This window comes from Coregonus clupeaformis, unplaced genomic scaffold, assembly GCF_020615455.1.
Source record: "Coregonus clupeaformis isolate EN_2021a unplaced genomic scaffold, ASM2061545v1 scaf0507, whole genome shotgun sequence".
Classification (NCBI taxonomy): Eukaryota; Metazoa; Chordata; class Actinopteri; order Salmoniformes; family Salmonidae; genus Coregonus; species Coregonus clupeaformis.
Window position 1 is genome coordinate 230,318 of NW_025533962.1, and position 6,324 is coordinate 236,641.

Sequence of the window (6,324 nt, forward strand, 5' to 3'; positions counted from 1 at the left end):
CACTATTACACTATTACAATATATATATATATATATATATATACATACTACCGTTCAAAAGTTTGGGGTCACTTAGAAATGTCCTTGTTTTCGAAAGAAAAGCAATTTTTTTGTCCATTAAAATAACAGCAAATTGATCGAAATACAGTGTAGACATTGTTAATGTTGTAAATGGCTATTGTAGCTGGAAACGGCTGATTTTTAATGGAATATTTACATAGGCATACAGAGGCCCATTATCAGCAACCATCAGTCCTGTGTTCCAATGACCTGTTGTGTTTGCTAATCCAAGTTTATCATTTTAAAAGGCTAATTGATCATTAGAAAACCCTTTTGCAATTATGTTAGCACAGCTGAAAACTGTTGTGCTGATTAAAGAAGCAATAAAACTGGCCTTCTTGAGACGTTGAGTATCTGGAGCGTCAGCAATTGTGGGTTCGATTACAGGATCAAAATGGCCAGAAACAAATAACTTTCTTCTGAAACTCGTCAGTCTATTCTTGTTCTGAGAAATGAAGGCTATTCCATGCAAGAAATTGCCAAGAAACGGAAGATCTCGTACAACGCTGTGTACTACTCCATTCACAGAACAGCGCAAACTGGCTCTAACCAGATTAGAAAGAGGAGTGGGAGGCCACGGTGCACAACTGAGCAAGAGGACAAATTCATTGAGGGTCTAGTTTGAGAAACAGACGCCTCACAGGTCCTCAACTGGCAGCTTCATTAAATAGTACCCGCAAAACACCAGTCTCAGCGTCAACAATGAAGAGGCAACTCCGGGATGCTGATATACTTGGATTAGCAAACACAACGTGCCATTGGAACACAGGACTGATGGTTGCTGATAATGGGCATGGTCTATGTAGATATTCCATAAAAAAATCAGCCGTTTCCAGCTACAATAGTGATTTACAACATTAACAATGTCTACACTGTATTTCTGATCAATTTGTTATTGATCAGATTATTTATTTTAATGGACCAAAAAATTGCTTTTCTTTCGAAAACAAGGACATTTCTAAGTAACCCCAAACTTTTGAACGGTAGTGTATATATATATATTACCATTGGTATATTACCATTAGTATTTATCTATTTATCCTGCTACTGGTCACTATTACACTATACATATATATATACATATATATATATATATATATATATATATATATATATATATATATATATATATATATATATATATTATATGCCATTAGTATATTACCATAAATATTTATATATTCCTGCTACCAGTCACTTTTCAGCCCTGTTTACATGTGTATCCTACTACCAGTCACTTTTTATGTATAAACCCACCTCAACCACTCCAGTACCTCTGCACATTGAATAAAGTACTGGACCCTGTTTATACTTGCATTCTCCTGTTTTTTTAAAAACTCACATCATAGTTACTTTATTATTTTGTTATTTTTATTTATTATTATCTATATTATTATTATTATTATTATCACTGCATTTTTAAGGTAAGAATTTCACTGTAATGTTTCACACCTGTTGTATCCTGTGCACATGGCAAATAAACTTTGAAACTTGAAACTTGAAACTTGGAAATGTGTTGGCGCTGTCCTAAAGTGGCTTCTCACCTGAAGTGCCAGTCCCAGATAGGGGAGCAGCCCAGAGATCATTATTTCTGATAGAGACGCGAACAGCTGCTGTGCACATGCTGCGCCACTCTCAGGATACACACTGCACCGGCACAGTTGTAAGAAGATGTGCCCAGGCAGGTGTATTCACAGACAAGCCACAGATGCAGGGGGTGGTAAAGGTGTGTGCGTGCAGGGTGAGGGGTGTAGAGGTACGTGTGTGTGTGTGTGTGTGTGTGTGTGTGTGTGTGTGTGTGTGTGTGTGTGTGTGTGTGTGTGTGTGTGTGTGTGTGTGTGTGTGTGTGTGTGTGTGTGTGTGTGTGTGTGAGAGAGAGAGAGAGAGAGAGAGAGAGAGAGAGAGAGAGAGAGAGAGAGAGAGAGAGAGAGAGAGAGATGAAGAGAGAGAAGAGAGAGAGAAATAGAAGAGATTTAGAGAGAGAAATAGAAGAGATTTAGAGAGAGAGAAATAGAGCGAGATTTAGAAGAGAGAAATAGAAGAGATTGAGAGAGAGCGAGAGAGAGAGAGAGAGAGAGAGAGAGAGAGAGAGAGAGAGAGAAACCCTTTCAAAGACCTCTCTGATGAGAATAGGCTACCTGTCCTGTTGGGGGAGGGACGCAGAGAGCTGTGGGTTGGCAGCGCACTACATTGCTGCCTGATGAGGTACAGTGTCCTCTATGCCATTGTTATTGTTATTGTTCAATGTATGGTTATTTTGACCCTTGATCATTGTTGTTACTGTTGTCCCGTTGCAATATTGATTATTATTATTTTTATTATGTTCATATTGTAAATCTCCAAAGTAAGCTTTGGCAATATGTACATTGTTATATCATGTCAATAAAGAAAATTGAATAAGAAAGAGAGAGAGAGAGAGAGAGAGAGAGAGAGAATGCCCATGTCTAAGCTCCTCTTTGAAGTGCTGGAGTTGCTGAACAAACTGTACTTTTCACTTTCCAATGCCACAACCAATACAGTTAGGACAACTGATGAACAAGATCAAAGGGGAGAATGACCCAGAAATGTTAATTGAGTTACAGTAAAAAAAACACAAACAAAACAACACAACTGACAAAAGAGAGCAGAGTACCACTCCGGCATCCTAAATATAGACCATATGTTTCAGCACTAGTCTGATGGACAGCGGCCGGTATCTGAAGTGATATTGGCCGAATACAAACATTGTGAAACATAGTTAGGCTCACAATAACTCTAACTATCGGACATTATTTCATGATTTTGTGTGTGTGGGGGGGAGTTCACTCACCATGTTGACTTCGGATACCATGTCTATGCTCGCCACATCTATACTCATGCCAACTGCAACAGGGGCCCCTGCAATACAAATACAATGGTATCATTTACAATGACAGTGAATTTGAAAAATGGCTGCAATATGAGCCCAAGATGAGCGAATCTGCATAGTAAACATGGACACGCTGCAATATGGTTGCCCCACTTTTGAAAACGTACCTCCAAAGTCTGGTCGAAGACGAATATCATATCCCTTTAATAGTTTGTCCACCGTCTCTTTCACGAACGACATGTTCCCTGGTTCATTCACGCTGAAACAACAACAAAACGATTCTGTTTACTACAAAATTGCACCGTTCGTTTTTCAGTCACACTTCTACTAGAGAAATCACTTCACCTTTGTGCGCAACACACGACAGCTACAATCACTGGTGCTGAAAGAACACTAAATAATTTTCCACTCAGAAAAGCCCACATTCCTTACTGTTTTGGTGAAAAACGTGCAACGCAAAAACGGTACAATATGTTTACAAATTAGAGTATTCCATTAGCAAGTTCTCGTGGAGGAAGTCGTTGGCTTTTGAGACCATTCAGATCTGTTTGGTTTGACATCACTCGTATTTTGGATTTCTCTCCTCTCTCTCTATGCAACGGGGAGACATGAAGGAACTATACTCCTAACTGAAATGTATATAGGCTACTGTCAAGGACGCCACCGGTGGAGGCAGTAAAGGTACTTGCTTGGATTGGAGCCAACCCTCTTACTCAGATATTCATCTAATTGACTATAAACCTGAATATGTTCTAATCACTATAAGATTTCACATATATTGGGCCAAATAGATATAGGCCTAGACTGAATTGCTATACCTGATGCAACGTGTCATCAGGGGTTTGTTCTCCTTCCTCCAAGCCCTATTCAATAATCAGAATCGACCTCTCGAGCCCGTGGGGACTGTCATTCTAACTGACTAATTGACTTACCTGGTATCATAGATTGCAAACAACTTCTTGTTTCCATCGACTGCATTCCTGGGGAAAAAACAAGAGGAAATATGACTCAATATAACACTTTCATTTACACCTGCACAGTCACACATAATGATTATGATTTATATATACGGTGATAACTCACACCTGGCAACATACAACACAGTGTAAAGTCTGTATTATGTATATTTAGTTTTAGGCGAAGATATAGTGGAGGGTATGCAGTGGGTTAATTGTTTATGGACCATGTGATGTTCTTATAATAGGACACACTTGGCGTACTCTCTTTCCCAAACATTGGAAGTGCTTTATATGATAAGCATTGTACTTTAGGAATAAGTATTTTCCAGGAGCAAGTTTGTTTCAGCACCTTGGACAGCACCACCCGATGGAATTACAGTGGGGAAAAAAAGTATTTAGTCAGCCACCAATTGTGCAAGTTCTCCCACTTAAAAAGATGAGAGAGGCCTGTAATTTTCATCATAGGTACACGTCAACTATGACAGACAAAATGAGAAGAAAAAAATCCAGAAAATCACATTGTAGGATTTTTAATGAATTTATTTGCAAATTATGGTGGAAAATAAGTATTTGGTCAATAACAAAAGTTTCTCAATACTTTGTTATATACCCTTTGTTGGCAATGACACAGGTCAAACATTTTCTGTAAGTCTTCACAAGGTTTTCACACACTGTTGCTGGTATTTTTGGCCCATTCCTCCATGCAGATCTCCTCTAGAGCAGTGATGTTTTGAGGCTGTCGCTGGGCAACACAGACTTTCAACTCCCTCCAAAGATTTTCTATGGGGTTGAGATCAGGAGACTGGCTAGGCCACTCCAGGACCTTGAAATGCTTCTTACGAAGCCACTCCTTCGTTGCCGGGCGGTGTGTTTGGGATCATTGTCATGCTGAAAGACCCAGACACGTTTCATCTTCAATGCCCTTGCTGATGGAAGGAGGTTTTCACTCAAAATCTCACGATACATGGCCCCATTCATTCTTTCCTTTACACGGATCAGTCGTCCTGGTACCTTTGCAGAAAAACAGCCCCAAAGCATGATGTTTCCACCCCATACTTCACAGTAGGTATGGTGTTCTTTGGATGCAACTCAGCATTCTTTGTCCTCCAAACGCGACGAGTTGAGTTTTTACCAAAAAGTTCTATTTTGATTTCATCTGACCATATGACATTCTCCCAATCCTCTTCTGGATCATCCAAATGCACTCTAGCAAACTTCAGACGGGCCTGGACATGTACTGGCTTAAGCAGGCGGACACGTCTTGCACTGCAGGATTTGAGTCCCTGGCGGTGTAGTGTGTTACTGATGGTAGGCTTTGTTACTTTGGTCCCAGCTCTCTGCAGGTCATTCACTAGGTCCCCCGTGTGGTTCTGGGATTTTTGCTCACCGTTCTTGTGATCATTTTGACCCTACGGGGTGAGATCTTGCGTGGAGCCCCAGATCGAGGGAGATTATCAGTGGTCTTGTATGTCTTCCATTTCCTAATAATTGCTCCCACAGTTGATTTCTTCAAACCAAGCTGCTTACCTATTGCAGATTCAGTCTTCCCAGCCTGGTGCAGGTCTACAATTTTGTTTCTGGTGTCCTTTGTCAGCTCTTTGGTCTTGGCCATAGTGGAGTTTGGAGTGTGACTGTTTGAGGTTGTGGACAGGTGTCTTTTATACTGATAACAAGTTCAAACAGATGCCATTACTACAGGTAACGAGTGGAGGACAGAGGAGCCTCTTAAAGAAGAAGTTACAGGTCTGTGAGAGCCAGAAATCTTGCTTGTTTGTAGGTGACCAAATACTTATTTTCCACCATAATTTGCAAATAAATTCATAAAAAAATCCTACAATGTGATTTTCTGGATATTTTTCTCAATTTGTCTTTCATAGTTGACGTGTACCTATGATGAAAATTACAGGCCTCTCTCATCTTTTTTAAGTGGGAGAACTTGCACAAATAGTGGCTAACTAAATACTTTTTCCCCACTGTACAGTAGGTTCAGAACGCACTATGGGGACAGAGCTGTACAGTTCAAACATGGGGCTGAAACTCAGCACCACTGAAATAACTCAGATATACCTAGCAATTTACAAGACAGTGCAACATGTGTCTACTTGGTGCAAATAATTCAGGTATTATAGATCTGTCAAACTTAACTGTCAACTATTGATTGTAATGTAAAAATGTTTTGAATTGAATAGCGTGACATATGATTAGTCAGCATAATGTTCTGTCAAAAAATATGGAGTTAGAGTACCCTCTTATGGCAATCGATATATCGACTTTGTTTGATGTAGGCTAACTGTAAAAAAAAAAAAAAAAAAAAAAGAAAGGTTGCTTTTTTCAGGAAGATTGTGTAATCACACTTTTTGATAGACATTGATTTATTGCGATCCTTCTTTAACTATTTCAGTGCGTTCATTCTCGATTTCCTCTGGTTATTACAGTTATTATTCTCATTGATGGACC

General features: G+C 39.5%; 1 pseudogene; it reads right to left on the reverse strand.

Annotated features, from left to right (window-relative positions):
• LOC123484954 overlaps window positions 1–6,324 on the reverse strand; it is a 48,669-nt pseudogene that overhangs the window by 23,095 nt on the left and 19,250 nt on the right.